This window comes from Callithrix jacchus, chromosome 12 (assembly GCF_049354715.1).
Source record: "Callithrix jacchus isolate 240 chromosome 12, calJac240_pri, whole genome shotgun sequence".
Lineage (NCBI taxonomy): Eukaryota > Metazoa > Chordata > Mammalia > Primates > Cebidae > Callithrix > Callithrix jacchus.
In genome coordinates this window covers 50,524,237-50,543,221 of record NC_133513.1, presented here as the reverse complement: position 1 = coordinate 50,543,221, position 18,985 = coordinate 50,524,237, and the positions used below count along the sequence as shown (strand labels likewise).

Genomic DNA, 18,985 nt, shown 5'->3' with positions numbered 1-18,985 from the left:
ACATACAATAATACAAAAAGCTATTTAAGCTAAGAACCTACAAACTTTAAAAAAAAAGTTTGACAGAAAAAAAAGTTGTATGGCACAGTATGACTAGTAGCCTGATTACCGCCTGCAAGCAGCAGTGAGAAAGAAAGGTGAACTCAAAAACTTGAAAATTTTAAGAAATACCTCTTGTTTGGATAGGAAATTTTGATTTGTCATGCCCTAAAGTAGTTGAGGAAAATATCTTGAGCACAGAGGCTTCAAAACCTAGGCAGAGGCATCACCAGGATCTGCCAACTTCTGAGGCCCTATACTGAGTTGAGGGAAAAATCTGAAGAACATAGAAACATACTACACCCTCAGTAGTATGAACTGAGACTGGTATAGGACATTGAAAACAATCTAAGGAGATGGGAAAGTGAAGGGCAAAACCAAAGTCTTGACAGAGGTATCCAAATTAAGCCTAAGCAAGACAAAAAGAAATGGTCATACAACCATATAAACAGTTTCTTGTAACACAGAGCAACCAAATAAGAACATGCATCTAATGAAAAGCCCAAAGATGAAAAGACAAAACAAGTAAATAAAAAAGAAAGGTTCTGGTTAAAAAAACCATTAAGAAGAACAATGAATTGGGGGGGTGGGGACAAAGAAAAGAACTAAAGACTTAAACAAATGGCAAAGAGAAAAATCTCAACATAACAAGAATATTGAGGCCAAAATGGTGTATCACTTGAGTCCAAAAGTACAAGACCAGCCTGGACAACCTGGTAAAACCTCAACACAACAAAAAAATACAAGAATTAGCCAGGCATGGTGGCACATACCTGTTGTCCCAGCTACTCAGGAGGCTAAAGTGGAAAGACAGATTGAGCCCACGAGGTCAAGGCTGCAATGAGCCATGATCACACCACTGCTGCATTCCAGCCTGGGTGACAGATCGAGACCCTGTATCAAATAAGAAAAGAAGGAAGGAAGAAAGGAAGGAAGGAGGGAGGGAGGGAAAAAGGGAGGGTGGAAGGGAAGGAGGAGGGAGGGAGAGAGAAAGGGAGGGAGGGAGGAATGGAGGGAGGGAAAAAAGGAAGGAAGGAAACAAAAAGGAAGTTAAAAAATGTATTGCAGAGAAAAAAATGACAAAGAAATCAAAAGAATTAGAAAAAAAATCTAAGACAAAGGCTGAACAGAAAGATAATTAGTATCCCTCAAGTAGAACAATTAATAAAATGGAAGAGAAAAGGCAGAAGAATATAATAGAAAATATCTCAAAAATAAAGATGAAAAAAAATCTATACCAGGAAAGAAAAAATATGCCAAATCTCAGATGGAAATATATATTCTAGTTAACGAAATACCAAGAATAAAGATATAATTCTCCAAAAATATGAGCAGACAAAAAAAAAAAACCTTTAAAATTTTTTTAAACTTGCAATATACAAAGAAAGTTACTAGATATCCTCCCAAAGAAATGCTGGGGATTCTAGGGTTAACTTAACCCTATAGGAATCACATTAATTTTACCTTTAAAATTTATTCTAAATTCACCATTTCCATTCCAGAATTTTAGTTCTTATGCTCATCATTTTTTCCTATACTACTACCAAGGATTCCTACATTTATGTCAAGATTCCAACCTTACTTCTATTCAAACTCAAGAGTTATCTTCTTAAAGCACAGATCTGGATCACATCATTCTACTGATTAAAAACCATGTGAGACCAGGAACAACAAAATAAAACCCAAAACCCATTGTACAGGGAGCAAGCTACTCTATTTGCTTCTACCTTATCTTTGTTATGTACTAAAGCCAAGATACATTATTTGTCATTCCCCAAAATCCATCCTACACTTTCTATCTTCTATGCCTTTGCTAAGACCACTTTGAAGATTCTATTAGCCTCAAAGTCCAAAATCACCACATCTACCAATGTTTTCAGTAAAAATTAATCTTACATCATTCTCTATTCTCTTCACAGCAATAATATAGCAGAGTCTGTCTTCTAATTATGTGCCTGTCTATTTGACCCACAGGAATGTAAACCTGCTGAAAACATAAACTGAGTCCTATACACGGTACTTTGAGGCCAGCTACAGGACTACAAATTTAATAGATCCTCAACTAATAGGTAAATTAATAATGTCTTAATGCACATTATTTAAGTAAGTAATATAAGTAAGGAAAGACTAAAAAAGAACTTAGTTTTGTGAACCTGTGATTGACTGGTAATAGCTTCCTTGGGCAGTATGTTGCAAAGGATTCTGAGGCCAGGCACAGTGGCTCACACCTGTAATTCCACCACTTTGGGAACCTGAGGTGAGAGGATCACTGGACCTCAGGAGATGAAGATCAGACTGAGCAACATAGTGAGACCTCATCGTGCCACTGCACTCCAGCCTGGGTGTCAGAGCAAGACTCCATCACAAAAAACATATATACATAAAAATAAATTAGTTAACATTAAAATTTTTTTAAAAAGGATTCTGAGGTCAAATCTAGCTTCTGAAGTAGTCACATAATCAAAAAGCAATGTTTGCCAGGAGCAGAACAAGGGACCGTGGCAATATCCATGCCACACAATGGTCTTCATTTTTGATAATGGTCTTTTCTACAAATCATACTTCCATACCCAAAACCACTTTCTGTATAAACATAAGAAAACTGTTAATGACATTACATATTAGGGTCATTTTGCAAATCAATAAATAATACATGTTAAAGATTAAAGAGCCCGTGAGTCAGAAAGGCTTTAACGTTTCCCTGCCTGTCACAAGTAGAACATGGAAAGAAAATTCTATCCTTTCCCTTCTCTATACCTCTATTTTCCTGCCTAAGATGAGGGTAACACATGTTATCTCCCAAGAGCACCTTAAGTCTTAATAACTTAGAGGCGCAAGATGAGCTCAAAAAACAGATAAACTGTTACTAGTGTTTGTGGCTGTACCACTTTGTGGAGGAAAGGAATAATGTTAGAACCTGAATGCGCTATTATCTATGAAGAATATTTATTATTTCCAAATGTACAAATAATTTCAACACAAATGATATCAATCATCTTGAACTTTGGTCTTAAGATAAACCAGTCTGACAGCTCCACTATAAAGTTTACATTTATAGTAAAAGTAATACATGTATTAAAGTTTACATTTATAGGTATTATCGTATCATTTGATGAGCTACCTACTGTCTTAAAATGTTCATGAAACTTTCCCTTACATCTGCTTATACTTTTGAAGTAAAATAAACATTGTAAGTCTGCCTCATTTTGGTAGCCATGTTGTCTTTCATGCACTTTACCTAATTTGTAATCTGTTAGGTGTCTAAAAAATGCATTCATTAAATATTTGAAAAAAACATGTTGCCTATATCATCTAATGATATAATCTTCTATGAGACACTTTAATACCATCTGTGAGCTTTAATTTAATGGTGAACTAAGACTAATATTTGGTACAGTACTTGGAAATGTCTGAGTCTTTTTAGTTTCTGGAAAAATAATTTTTTAAAAGTATAGCACATTGATAGTATCGGTATTTCATATTTTAAAAATTTTTTTCAGGCCAGGCATGGTGTCTCACACCTGTAATCCCAACACTCTGGGAGGCCGAGGCAGTCAGATCACCTGAGGTCAGGAGTTCGAGACCAGCATGGCCAATATGGTGAAACCCCATCTCTACTAAAAATACAAAAATTAGTTAGGCATGGTGGTACACACCTGTAATCCCAGCTACTCAGGAGGCTGAGGCACAAGAATCGCTTGAACATGAGAGGCAGAGGTTGCAGTGAGCCGAGATCACACCATTGCACTCCAGCCCAGGCAAAAGAGCAATACTCCACATCAAAAAGAAAAGAAAAGAAAAGAAAACTACTAATAAATGCCTTTTTAAACAACTGTAAATCAGGTTTCTTGCTTTTAAAAGGAATCTACAACTTAATAAGGGAAAAGCAGAAGCAAATATTAAGCACTTACATGACAGGTACCATGCTTACCACTTCATCCTATTGTTCAATCTTCATAACATTATAAGGTAGTAGATTTCATCCCATATTAAATAGCTAAAACCAAGATTCAGAGAGGCTAATATACTTGTCTAAAGTCACAAACTCATACACTGTCAAAGAGAATTCAGGTTCAAGTTTACCTGATTCCAGGGCCAATGAAAACCGCCTTCATGACAAAGGAATGAAATACCATCAATGGGCCACATAATGATGTTACAGTCAATGATAGACTACATTTACAACAATGATCCCATGAGATTACAGTGGAGCTGAAAAATTCCTATGAAATAGTGACATGGTAGCCATTGTAACACTGTAATGCAATTACTTTATTTTTTACATATTTAGTGTATCCTGTGTGTACAGTGTTTATAAACTCTACACTAGTGTGCCATGATGTCTTAGGCCTTCACATTCACTCACCACTCACTCACTGACTCACCCAGAGCAACTTTCAGTTCTGCAAACTCCATTCAAGTGCCCTATACAAGTATACCATGTTTTCTCTTTTATATACTGTTTTTATTGTAACTTTTCTACATTTACATAAACAATTCTGTATCATCGTGTCACAAGTGCCTGTAGTATTCAGTACAGTAACATGCTGTATAGGTTTGCAGCCTATCAGCAAGAGAGTATACTATATAGCCTACGTGTGTAGTAGGCTATACATCTGGGTCTATGTAAGTATACTCTATGCTGTTCGCAGAAGGACAATGGCCTAAGGAGGCATTTCTCAGAACACATCCCCTTCATTAAGCAATGTATGCCTGTATTCTGAGAAGCTTACTGACAGCAAGGGACAAGAACGAAGGAAGGGACTGAATAGCTAGTGTCAGGAGAGCATAAAGACTGCAAAGGGCCTAGATATTACAGACATTTTACAGAACAGTAAAAGCCGTTACTTTTCACACTCCTTTCAGATCCATTACCTCATCATCTGAGGAACCACCCACTCACTTTTCTTTTTTTAGTTTTTCAAATAATTTTTTACAAGGTATAAATGGTCTGCATTTTAGGGATTTAAACAGACATAAATTTGTTACTAAGTACAAGAGCAATTAACTGAACAACAATGATGACTATACATGTATAAGCAGTTACTTCTGAAATCTGCTTTCACATTCAGATAACTACATCAGAATTTAAAGTGTTTTTTTTAACCTTATGTTACTCAATTACTTCTTTCTTATTCCCTTTCACATTTTTCCTGGCTGTCATCTGTGGCATAAGTTGATTCAAAGCCTTGATGATAGCAACCAAATAAGCAAAATTGACAACTTTATCAAAGTAAACGTTTAAAACAGTGCACTTACTTTCAGATTCTTCAAGGCTTTAAAGAGGACATGCCACGCTCAACACAAAGCCTCATTATTATATCAATTTGGCCTTTCTGTTCTCCAGCTACGACTTCATTTTCACTCACTTAAATGGAATTCAAAGTAACTTGTAAAAGGCTCAAAAGGAATTTGTGGTTTAATAACATTAAATAAGGTTATTATACAGATCCAATGTATATTACTTCCTGAAATTTCAATTTAAAAAACAAAAATACTAAGAAATAAAGAGAAACCAGAAGTTCCCCTGACTAAACATAAAAATTTGTCACTCCAAATTTTACCAGTTGGCACAGGAACACAAACTCAAATACCTGTAGGGCATGCAAATGTCATTAATATGCAGAGGGGGCTAGGAAAAGATGACACATGCCAAACTACATGAATACTAAGCCATATACTGCCTTTTAAAATAGTAGAGAGGTATAACAATTAAGTACAGCATTTTACAAACACTGGGTCAAATCAGAGCAAGCAAACCTTTAATATTTCAGTCTATATAAGATCTGCTTGAGCAAAGTTCTCTAAATTAAATTAAATTAAATGGGCATAAAGGACTGGGCTGTAGGAGCTCCAGCATCAGGGAGAAGAGTAACAAGAGTAATATTAACATAAATGGAAGACTACTAGGCCATAAATTCACTAATGGCACATACTGGGTTTGATTCACCAGAACACATTACTCAACCCCAAGCTTGCTCAGTACATGACAAACAATAAATACCTAAACATGAAACATTTTGTAAAGAACTACATACATTAGAATTATAGTTTCATAGAAAGATATTAGTGGTAGTTTTTACATAATAGAATATAACATGGCAATGAAGACCTAATTATTGCTATATGTAACAATACAGATAAAACTAACAGGATCCTTTAAACAGGATCCAGAGACTTGAGAGGAAACTGGTGTGGTTCCATTTATATGAAGGTCAGATTTCCATTTTCGGTGTAAAAAGCTGCAATTAATATCACTCTTACCTAAAAACCTGGAAGAGCCAGATAATCTTCAAAATCATAACCTTTCATAAGCCCATCAGAAAGCTGGTATTATAAGGCAGCCAAGTTGACCAAATTCCAAAGGGAGACAAGCCCCTCCAAAAAGAGATGGGACATTTACGGTTTCACTTTTGGCTGAGCATAAGAGACAGAAATGACCACAATAGGGAGAAGTAATAAGCTAACAGTTTAATGTCGGCTTAAAAGCCAAATGTGGACTAGCACAACAGCAAGCTCTTCCACATGGACCTCAACTTAGTGTTCAAGAGAAAAATATGGGAAAGCCCCCTCTTAATGGCATACACATGGCAGAAGGTGATCAAAGGCTGCACCAGGAAAACATAAAGCCTCTCACTTTCCTGCCTCCTCCCGTGCTCTGAAGCAAAAGCCTTATACTACCGGGGAAGAAGAAGCAAGACTTCTCACCCAAAAACAAAAGAAAAAGTCCACTGCATCTGGGGGAAACAGAATGGAATGTGAGATGTTCAGTTATCCATTTATGTGAGTGTAAGGTCACAAACTGATTAATTATAATAATATGTGTTAAATAGAGCACTGGTTCCACAGTGCTTGTGTGTATCAGAATCACCTGGAAGACTTCATTAAAACATGATTTCTGAACTCCACTCCCAGAGTTTCTGAACCAACGTATCTAAGGTAAAGCCTTAGAAATATGTATTTTTAACAAGTGTCCAGGTGATGTTGATTCTGCCAATCTGGAGTTCATATGTTGAAAATCCCGGGGATAGAGATTAACTCTGCAGGGGGTGGCTAACTGAAAAGGTTTTGACTGAGAAGTTGGCAACGTGATCTGGATGGTGTAAAATTCACCAAGACTACATCATTTAAGATGTATGCATTTTATTGTGAGTTATACCTCATTTATTAAAGTTTCCCTTAAATTACTTCATAACAATGTCATCTAATTGAAATATTCAGGAAATTGCCCTTTAACGGATACAGAATAATTAGTCTGTGGTTTAAGCCCTATTCTAGGGTGGTCAACTCAAAACTATATTTTGTGTTTGGCATTCCTCCTGGCTATAACCAAAATGCATTTCCTGAATATGTGTTACATATAATACCCAGGACCAGGTGAGGACTTAACACTAAACGGGCTTTTCATAGTTGTGTACTCTAGATGTTAGATCTAGCCCAAGGAAACAGCAAAGAGAATAAAGAGAGAAGAGATACCTCACCAAGACTTGACAACAAATGGAAAATGAAAGATAAGAGAAGTCTGGATTACTCCCAGCATTATAATTTGGGCAGCTGAATGACTGGCAGTATCATTAAGTAAAATGGGAAAATGAGCTGAATAAATGAACAAGAGACAATAAAGACAGCTGGAAAATAAAAGGTATAAAAGAGAAACAGGGCCAGGCATGGTGGCTTACAGCCATAATGCCACCATTTTGGGAGGCCAAAGTGGGTGGGTCACTTAAGGTCAGGGAGACCAGCCTGGCCAACATGGTGAAACCCCGACTCTACTAAAAATACAGAAATGAGCTGAATATAGTGGCAGGGGCCTGTAATCCCAGCTACTCGGGAGGCTGAGGCAAGAGAATTGCTTGAGCCCAGGAGGAAGTTTGCAGTGAGTGGAGATTGCAACACTGCACTGGGCGACAGAGTGAGACTCCACAACAAAAAAGGGAAGAAGGGAAAGAAAGGGAGGAGAGAGAGGGAGAGGGAGAGACAAAGGGAGGGTGAAGGAGAGGGACAAAGGGAAGGAAGGAGAGAGAAACAGGAGAGTGATGCTTTGGAAGACAGTGTCAAGAACATAGGCATGATGGTCTAAGGTTTACAGTGGGTTTAACAATTAGGAACTATGTCAACAGATACAGTTTCAGTAATTAGAGGAAGCAAAAGTAAAATGTTGGGAAAGAATTAGTACAAAATCAAGGCAAATAAAGAATGTGTGAAACGTGCTTGGAATGGAATACAGAAGAGTTTTGCTGGATGAAAGGTTCATGTAGCAGAAGATAAGTCTAAATCAAGGGCTTTGAATTCTAGATTTTATTTTTGGAGTTCATTCTGTGAACAGAAGAAAAGGCATGTAACTTTTTTTTACTTTTTAAGACAATTTTCTGATGACAGGGTGCATGAGGAACTGGAATAACAAGAGTTAAAGTAGGACTAGCTACTAAAAGGTCTTACAATTACCTAGACATAGTAATAAGGACCTGAAAGAGATTGGCAGTAGCCAAAGTAAAAAATAAGGAATATTTGAAAGAGATATTCTTTATTCCCAGGCTGCCTTTGACACTGTGATATGATAATGTATTACATATATATTTGGTCCCTGCCCTGGTTCAGGACACACAGCTCCTAAAACCTGTGGAATCTCCAAAGTGATGAGTGTCTTTCGTATGCTAATGAGGACTGACCACAGGATGGAAGCTGGTCACCAGAAAGACCAGGTCATGAGTACAGGGTTGGGACTTTTCAGCCCCATTCCCCAACCTCCAGGGAGGGGAAGGGGACTGAAGGTTGAGTTCATCACCAATGGCCAGTTATGTAATCAATCATACCTATGTAATAAAAGCCTCCATAAAAGGCCAAAAGGACAGGGTTCAGAAAGCATATGGATTGCTGAATACGTGGAGATACCTGAAGAGTGGTACACCCAGAGAAGGCAGAGAATCTCCACGCCCCTTTTCATGCCTTACCCTATTCATCTCTTCCATCTGGCTGTTCATCTATAATTTTTGGAATATGCTGTTTAATAAATAGGCAAACATAAGTCTAGTGTTTCCCTAAGTTCTATGAGCTGCTCTAGCAAATTAATTGAACCCAAGAAGGGGGTCATGGGAACCCCAATTTATGGCCAGTCACAGGCACAGGTCATCATCTGGAGCATGCATCTGAAGCAGGTAGGGGCAGTTTGTGTTATCCTTATCCTACAGGATTTAACACTACAGGAAGACAGTGTCAAATTGGGCTTAAATTATAGGACATCCAGTTGATCTTCACTGGAGACTCTGGTGTCAGAATTGCTTAGTGTGAGGCAAAATAATCTCCAAACATTTAGTGTAAGTGGAGCTCTGTGACCAGGTGCTGTGGCTCACTCTTGTAATCACAGCACTTTCAGAGGTCAAAGTAGGAGGATCACTTGAGGCTAGGTGTTTGAGACCAGCCTATGCAAGATAGCAAGACTCTGCCTCTTAAAAAAAAAAAAAAAAAAAAAAAGGAGTTACAAAGGCCAGGTGTGGTGGCTTATTCCTGTAATTCTAATACTTTGGGAGGCCAAGGTGGGAGGATCTTAGAGGCCAGGAGTTTGACACAAGTCTGGGCAACATGGTAAGACCTCATCTCTACATAAAAATGTTTTAAAAAAAATTAGCTGGGCATGGTGGCACACACTTGTGGACCCAGCTGCTTGGGAGGGCACATCAATTAAGTCCAGGAGGTTGAGGCTGTGGTGACCCATAATCAAACCACTGCACCCCAGCCCAGGTGACAGAATAAGACATTGTCTCAAAAAAAAAAAAGTGTTGTACTGAGTGGTATGAGAGAGTAGAAAAAACACTGGATTTTTTTTTCCCCATCTTTTTAAAAATTTACTTATTTTACTTTAGGTGCATACTATATCTGGCATTTCTCCCCATGTTGTCCCTCCCAACCCCCCACTGTCTATCCCTTATCTCCCTCAACTTCCCTCAGTGTGTGATGCTCCTCTTCCTGAGTCCACGTGTTTTCGTTGTTCAACACCCACCTATGACTGAGAACATACGGTGTTTGGCTTTCTTTTCTTGTGTCAGTTTGCTGAGAATGATGGTTTCCGGATTCATCCAAGTCCCTACAAAGGACACTAACTCATCATTTTTTTATGGATGTGTAGTATTCCAATGTGTATATGTACCACATTTTCTCTGTCCAGTCTATCACTGATGGGCATTTGGGTTGGTTCCAGGTCTTTGCTATTGTACATAGGGCTGCAATGAACATATGTGTGGATGTGTCTTTATAGTAGAATGAATTGTAGTTCTTTGGGTATATGTCAAAGAGGAAAAAAATAAAAACAGAGGAGAAAAAAAATTCAGACAAAAATAGAGATTTGGGTTAGAAAATAAATAATCAACAAGTCTTATTATTTGCTAATGAAAAGAAATATTTAATAAGTATAAATTTCCTAAGACACTTTAGGATACGACTGTCTTTAAGAACACTTTTTAAATTGCTCATTTGTATATTCTGTACAAACTGAATGATGTAAATTCCCAATCAAATGGGTCAATCAAAACTGGATCAACATTATATAATTATTTGCTTTCCTCATTCATTCAACATAAAATTTATTGAGTGTCTATAAGTTGGGGACAAGAGAAACCTGTCATGAAAGCAAACACTAAAATACAGCAACTACTACAACAAAATAACTGCGTAATGTTAACAGGAACACAGATAACAGAATATAATCAAGGATAGATGGAAGAGGCATAATGAACATATGTCTAGCAGCTTTCTAGGAAGAACAGGCATCTATACTGGGCTCCTAAAAAAAAGATAAAGTGATGGCTAGGTGCAGTGGCTCACGCCTATAATCCCAATACATTGGGAGGCTGAGGCGGGTGAATCACCTGAGGTCAGGAGTTCAAGACCAGGCTGGTCAACTGGTCAACATGGTGAAACCCCATGTAAATTCCCAACCAAATGGGTCAATCAAAACTGGATCAATCTTGAATAATTATTTGCTTCTAAAAATACAAAAAGAATTAGCCAGGCATGGTGGCATGCACCTGTAATCCCAGCTACTCAGGAGGCTGGCGAGGGCGGAGGCTGCAATGAGCTGAGATCTTGCCTTTGCACTCCAGCCTGGGCAACAAGAGTGAAACTCCATCTTAAACAAACAAACAAAAGATAAAAGTGATTTTAACAGAAGATGAATGGTATTCTATTTAAAAAAAAAAAAAAAGGAATAGTGGCTGGGCATGATGGCTCACGCCTATAATTCCAGCACTTTGGGAGGCCAAAGTGGGTGGATCACCTGAGGTTGGGAGTTTGAGACCAGCTTAACCCACATGGAGAAACACCATCTCTACGAAAAATACAAAATTAGCCGGGCATGGTGGCACATACCTGTAATCCCAGCTACTCAGGGGGCTGAGGCAGGAGAATCCCTTGAACTGGGGAGGCAGATATTGTGATGAGCTGAGATCACACCACTGCACTCCAGTCTAGGCAACAAGAGCGAAACTCCATCTCAATAAAGTAAAATAAAATAAATAATAATAAAGGAATAGTATGTGCAAAAGCAAAGAGATGTCTAAGTATTTCTCATTATCATGGAACCTCCTCTTGGAGGACTGACTACCTGTATGCTAATGAAAAATCTGGTCTTTATTCTATAGTCCTATGGTAAGAAACATCATGTGTGCATTAGATTCCCTTAGGATGGCAGGGCACGGTGGCTCAAACCTGTAATCCCAGCACTTTTCCCAAGGTGGGAAAATTGCTTGACACTAGGAGTTCAAGATCAGCCTAGTCAACTTAGCAAGATATCCTAGGAGCACTCCAGATCCCCTGAAGCATGTGCAGGCAAAAGGTGGGTAAAGAGGCAAAAAAAGAAAACTAACTTCTGCAAAGAACAGGGAGCCACAGATGACTTTTTAGCAAAAACAGAGCTGGTCAGATCTGAGTTTCAGAAATCCAGAAGTCAGGAGCATGGATCAGAGGCTAAACTAAGAAAATCTGGAGAAAGAGCAATAGAGGGTTAAGAAGCAACTGCAATGATGCTCCTAAATATTGACTACTACTTACTCAAACATAAACGAACCACTAAAAGAGACTTATAAAGTGCTATAACTGTAATATGTGCTCTCAACATAGTTTCTGAACTCATCTCAAACATCAACTCGATAATCATAAACAATTATGGTAAAATCCAGTCAGGTATATTTGAAAAAAAAAAGAAAGGGGTGGTGAAGGGTAGCCTGGCCTGGAAGGCCAGGTGTGCTGACTCACACCTGTAATCCCAGCACTTTGGGAGGCTGAGGTGGGTTGATCATGAGGTCAGGAGTTCAAGACCAGCCTGGCCAAGATGGTCAAACCCTATCTCTACTAAAAATACAAAAATTAGCTGGAGGAAGTGGCAGGCACCTGTAATCCCAGCTACTCAGGAGGCTCAGGCAGAGAATTGCTTGAACCCAGGAGGAGGTTACAGTGAGCCGAAATCATGCCACTGCACTCCAGCCTGGGCAACAGAACAAGACTCCATCTCAAAATTAAAAAAAAAAAAACAAAAACAAATTTTGTGGAAAAGTTGCTCATTTTTTCTTAGATTTAATTTTTATTTTTAAAAAGGTAAAACTATAACAAACAGGTTGCTAAATGAAAATTTAGTGGCTACTACAAGGCAAGCACTGCACAAAACTTCTAAGAATAATCAACAGAGAAAAATAAGTTAGAACATATACAGCTATTTAATTCATTTTCTATTAATTCATAAAAAACCTTTGTTCTTCATAGATAAAAACAACAGTTTTTATATTAATAAAAATTCACCCATTTCACCTACTAGAAAGTAAGTAGGGGTCAAGTGTTCAATATCTCTCCCCAGGGGCCATGTTCGTTTGAAAGAAAGAGGGAAATTACATGTAAAGACATATACATGATGATGAGGGACCTTGGGTGCACAGATTAAGATACAATTAATTTATGTTTCAAAGAAATAGATCCTGTATTTCTTTCTCTGTTGAATCATTTTGTTAATTACATATACTTATATTGTGAAAGTAAAAAATTAGAATGCTAATTTCACTATGCCAAAAGAAAAAAAAAGTAAGCTGAAAGCTAAGTCACAGAAGAAGCTGCCTTTCCTTTTGTTCTTGTTTTGTTTGTTTTTGAGATGGAGTTTCTCTCTTGTTACCCAGGCTGGAGTGCAATGACCTGATCTTGGCTCACTGCAAACTCCACCTCCAAGGTTCAATACATTCTCCTGCCTCAGCTTCCCAAGTAGCTGAAATTACAGGCATACACCACCATGCCCAGATAATTTTGTATTTTTAGTAGAGATGGGGTTTCACTATGTTGGTCATCGTGGTCTCAAACTCCTGACCTCAGGTGATTCACCTACCTCGGCCTCCCACCAAGCCAAGACCCCTTTCCTTTTGTTTCTAAGGTGACAGCTACAGATAAAAAGTTAAATGTGTCCACGAGCAGCCTACTTGGTGTTCACCATATCTTATGTAAAGTACCAGTTTACAGCGGTAGACAAATACATAACTGATTATTCCCCTACCTGCTCCTTTTCTTTTGCAATGTGTGGATTCAGTAATGGGATCATTTCCTCTCTCTTGCCCCTCCAACCTGCTTTTTCCATTTAAATAATGAAACTCAAAATCATCTTTGGAGAAAGACACAGACCTGTCTCCTTGGCATACATCCTTAACCTTGGCAAAATAAACTTCTAAATTGACTGAGACCTGTCTCAGATATTTTGATTTACAGTATGTATATATAAGAAAAAGAATTCCTTGACAACTGGCTATTCCCCCCAGCTACCACCCTGGCTTTTACCTTCACTTTATAAACAATTCCTTGAAAAAAAGTCTATCCCAGCAGTCTACAATTCATTTCCCCCAATTATCTCTTAATCCCACTTCAATCAAGTCTTCACCTCCACCACTAAACCAGTAACAACTTGTTAAGGTCGCCAATGATTTTCATATTGCTGTATCTTAGTCCTCAATCTAATAGCATCTGACACAAATTGGTTACTCACTTGCTCCTTCTTAGAACATTTCACTTGGCTTCATTGATTCTACTCAGTCTTAATTTTCTTCCTTCTTCATGGGGGTACTGCTTCTTGGTCGTCTTTGCTAGTTTCTTTCCGTCTGAATACATTACAGGATCCTAAGGCTAACTTGTGAGACTTCTCCAACCATATTATTTTAATCCCTTCTCATGGCATTAAAGACTATCTCTCGAATAACTGGAAATTTATATATCTCTAACCCAGACCTCTGCTGTGAACTGCAAACTCATGCATACTCAGCTCTCTACACAATCTCTCCACTTAGATTACTAACTTAAAATGTCAAAAATTGAACTCATTATTTCCCCCCCAAAACCTGCTTCTTCTGCACTCTTACCCATCTCAGTAAATGTTAATTCCATGTGTCCAGTTGTTGAGACCAAAACTCACAGCCCACATTCAACCCATCATTAAATTGTTGGCTCTGCCTTCAAAATGTATACAAAACAGGAGCACTTGTCCCAATCCCTGCCTAAAATCATCCTCCACCCAGGATTACTGCTGCAGCCTCCTAAATAATCTCATTATGCACCACCCCTGATATTCACTACATAGCACCTGAAGAGTTCTACTTAGAACAAGTCAAAACTCTGGTGGCCTCCCACCTTTTAAAAGCCAGTCTCATTGGCCTACAATGCCATATATGATCAGACATCTCCCCCAACTCAATCCACCTCTCTGACCTCATCTTCTACCAATCGTTTCCCCTCAATGCCTCCACTGGCCTACTTGACACTCCTAGAACAGGTGAAACAAGCTTCAGCCACAGGTGTTTTGCATTCCATTTCTGTCTTCATCAAGTACACTCTCTCTTAAATATCTGCATAGACCACATTTTTACTTCTCTAAGATCGCTGCTCAAATGCTAGTTTTTTTACAGCCTTCCCTAACCACCTTAGATAAAATAGCAGCATCCCCCTCACATGCTCTTTTCACCTTATCATGCTTTATTTTTCCCACAGGGATATAATAGCCAACATATCACACATATACTTTTTTATCTTCTGTATCTTGTTATTAGAATGTAAAATCCACAAAGGCAGAAAACTATCTTATTCACTGAACTATTCCTAGCAAGTGTTTAGAATACATTTCTTGAATAAATGAATGAGAAAAATCCAGACTGAAGATCTGTTCTCTAAGCCAGGATTGAAGAAATTTAGAGTGTAGAACATCTCTAAGTCCTGGAAAAACAGGACTCCAAGAAAGGCCACAAGGCTGGGCATGGTGACTCATACCTAGAATCCCAGTACTTTGGGAGGTCAAGGCAGGCAGATCCCAAGGTCAGGAGTTTGAGAAGTGCCTGGCCAATATGGTGAAACACTGTCTCTACTAAAAAAAATACCAAAAAAATTAGCCAGGCATGGTGACACACACCTGTAGTCCCAGCTACTTGGGAGGCTGAGGCAGGAGAATCACCTGAAACTGGCAGGTGGAGGTTGCAGTGAGCCGAGATCGCACCAATGCACTCCAGCCTGGGCGACAGAGTAGACTCTGTCTCAAAAAAAAAAAAAAGCAAAGAATAGAAGCAAGGCCACAACAACAGCCAAGTCTACAACTCTAGCTGGTACCAATAATAAAGGTTGACAAGCCATACTATTCCTAAACATAGGAAAATATACCTGAGGAAAATTTTTAAATAAAACAAAACAAAACAAAAAGATGGCTATTCCTGCCTCCCCACCCTTGAAAAGAAATATCACCTAAATATTTCCTGAATATTTGAGCCCAGCCTGGGAAACATGGGGAGACCCTGTCTCTATGAAAATTTTAAAAAATTAGCCAGGCATGGTAGTACATGCCTGTGGTCCCAGCTACTCAGGAAGCCAAGGCAGGAGGATAGCTAGAGCCCAGGAGGTCAAGGCTGCAGTGAGCCATGATGGCACTACTGGTGTCAAAGTCAGACCCTGTCTCAATAAAAAAAAGAGAGAGAGAGAGAGAAAGAGAGAGAGAGAAATAGAATGCCAGGGAACAGAAAACATTTGCTCAGATACAAGATGTCACGGAGCTGGCTTTTCAATACCAGGCACCAAAACAGAGATCACAAAAGGACCAAAACCCTGAGATGCCCATCATTCCTCAGCTAAAGAGCTATGCCTTGCATTTCTATTCCCACACACAGACCTCAAATACAGGGTAGGAGGCCATGCCAAAATGAACAGCTGGGAGCAAATGTCCCTTATGGCAGGGACTGAAGCAGTAATGACTCTCATAACAAAGGGAAGGGAGGAGCTTCACTCATGCTTTTTCTGTTTTCCCCTTCCTACTGTTCTTACCAAGGCCAGAAACCAGGTAGATGAAAACCAGAGAAGGCAGAGAACACAGGGTAAGGATGGCCAGAAGCAAATGGATGTAGAAAAAATAAAGAGCAAATTCCTTTACCAAGTAACTCACTGAAAAATAGACACATGAAGTTAGGAACTGACCAAGAAAATGTAAAACAAGCCCCTATGTCTCATATAACTATAAAGTACAAAGAAAACAGAGAGATTCTTAATTATTTGGAATAATCTGTGGCATTTTTAAGACCAACAGTCTTCAAAGATGATCCAACTACATTCCAACTAAGCTACTGATCAACATGAAAAAGGAAACAAGTGAAAAACTTCAGTGCTCATGGATCCAACCTTTAAGAATCCTCTGGCTTCCCAATGGCTCCAAAGCATAATACAACCAATCAGAAGTCTTTAAAGGTAGAGAAGTAACTCTACAGCATTCCAATGCAATCAACTTGGCAGAGAAGAGCTAAAAACTCAGATTACATCTCACATACTGTGACTGGTCAATTCACTTAAAAAGAAAGGACTGTTCTCATTGGTTAATCTCAATAGGCTGAATCACACCCCAGCATCAGCACCTGTAGCAAGCAGAAGTCAGAAGCCAGAGAGGCAGAAAGCAATCAGATACTTAGAAAAAGCTTGGCGGGGAGGGGTGTGGGGGTCATAGGGGGAGCGGTCTGTAACAAAGGAAAGACAAAGTCGCCCCCTACAACCATTCATCAGCTTATGACAGCAGCCCACATCAACCACAACTGTTTGTAGCCTGAGGTGGCAGCATTCTACATGCTCACATCTGTGCTAATACTTTCCTCCCCTCTGCTCCCTCCCTGATGGCTCTTTCCCCATCCTCCCTGACAACTGTCACATTCTAGAGCTCCTCTTCCTCCACTCACTCTTTCATTTTGGTGATCTGGTGTTTCCCAATTTGGTCCCTTGATGTCTTTCTATATTATCTCATCCTATATTCACTCATTCCTCTACCCAGTCCCTATCCTTGACAAGCACACTATCCAGTGGGGGAGACAGATGTGTCACTAGAATAGGTAAAATACATCACAGTCAATGCTGTGAAAGAAATATAACAAAGGGCTGTGAGCACATATTCATGTCATTACCCCACTCTATGTCTTCCAAATCAATACTCTGCCTTCTCACTCTCTTATAAATCAGTTATTAAATCCTGTATCTTTTCAAAATATCCCCTGATCTCCACTTCCACCTCAAAGTTTAGCCTTCATTTCTCACAAGACTATTTCAACCACTTCCTATTAGAAACATAATTCAATATATAGCCACTTTGTCACATGAGCAATCTCCCCAAAAGAGAGAACATACCATATCATCCCCTTGCTTTGCAACATCTAATCTTTCCAATGTCTAAGAAATGAAGTCCGAATCCTTGGCATCAAATAGCATCTTCTAAAAGCAGACTGAGTTCCACTTCCAATGCTCACTACCTATGTTATCTGGTCTCTAAATTTTCATATCCACAAAATGAACATACTAAAAGAACCTATCTTCTAGGGTTGCTGAGGACTATGTAAGAAACTCAATGCCAGGAACCAGGACAAAACCCAGCACTCAAGGTAAACTATTAACCTGTTCTGTCTCATCTACCTAGAATGGCCTACTCTCCAATAGGAGCAGATTACTAAGCTTTTCTTTCACATCTTTTAGAATAATTAACAACAAGAGTTAAAGACAATCCTCTGGTTAATCTTGAACAGATAAAAATTTCAATTAACCAATAAATTGCTGTCATAAAATTTTAGTTTATCAAAAGTTTACCATTAATTATTAAAAAATAAGTACCTATTTTTTTAAAAAAAGTTGGGTTATTTTGCTTTGTTTTCTATTTAAGTTCAGAAAAAAGAATGAAAACATAATAATGTAGTTTTCTATAACATAAAATACACATAAATGAAATCTGACCTCAGTTGCATATTAACTTTCTAAATATATATACATAACCAAATGAACTCTAGAAGCTTAAGGAAATAAAAGTATGCATCAGATAGGAGCATGACCTTCATTCTCAGATAACACAATCAAAAGACAAAAATCACTGACTTTTTTTCTTTTTCTTTTTTTTTTTTTTTTTTTTGAGACAGAGTCTCACTCTGTCACCAGGCACTAGGCACAATCTCAATTCACTGCAACCTCCACCTCCGGTTCAACAATTCTCCTGCTTCAGCCTCCTGAGTAGCTGGGACTACAGGCGCACACCACCACGCCCAGCTAATTTTTGTATTTTTAGTAGAGACAGGGTTTCACCATGTTGGCCAGGATGGTCTCAATCTCTTGACCTCGTGATCCGCCTGCTTCAGCCTCCCAAAGTGCTGGGATTACAGGCTTGAGCCACTGCGCCTGGCCCACACTGACTTTTTTCTTTTTCTCTTTTTAAATAGAGAATGGGACTCACTACGTTGCCCAGGCTGGTCTCAAACTCCTAGGCTCAAGCGATTCTCCCACCTCAGCCTCCCAAAGTGGTGGGATTACAGGCATGAGTCACTGCACCCAGCCACACTGACTTTAAAATAGATATACAATAATATAAATTTAATAATACAAAACCTACAAAGCCTATAATGAGGAAAAACAGATCAGAAATATTTTTCAAGAGATTAAT

General features: G+C 38.7%; 1 protein-coding gene across 14 annotated transcripts in view; it reads right to left on the bottom strand.

Annotated features, from left to right (window-relative positions):
• Window positions 1–18,985, bottom strand: part of LOC100895981 (cyclin-Y-like protein 2) — an 81,574-nt gene that overhangs the window by 57,933 nt on the left and 4,656 nt on the right. For 5 of the 14 annotated variants that reach the window (XR_013524873.1, XM_078345461.1, XM_035267853.3 and 2 more), the window contains exons 2-3: window positions 3,696–3,811; window positions 813–933 (exon numbers count right to left, since the gene is read on the bottom strand). The exons of 2 other annotated variants lie outside the window; for them this stretch is intronic. The gene's annotated coding sequence lies outside the window, so the exon portion shown is untranslated. Of the gene's footprint in view, window positions 1–812; window positions 934–3,695; window positions 11,499–18,985 lie in introns of all 14 variants that reach the window. 7 more of the 14 variants (XM_078345465.1, XM_078345463.1, XM_078345464.1 and 4 more) reach the window with 5 other exon arrangements.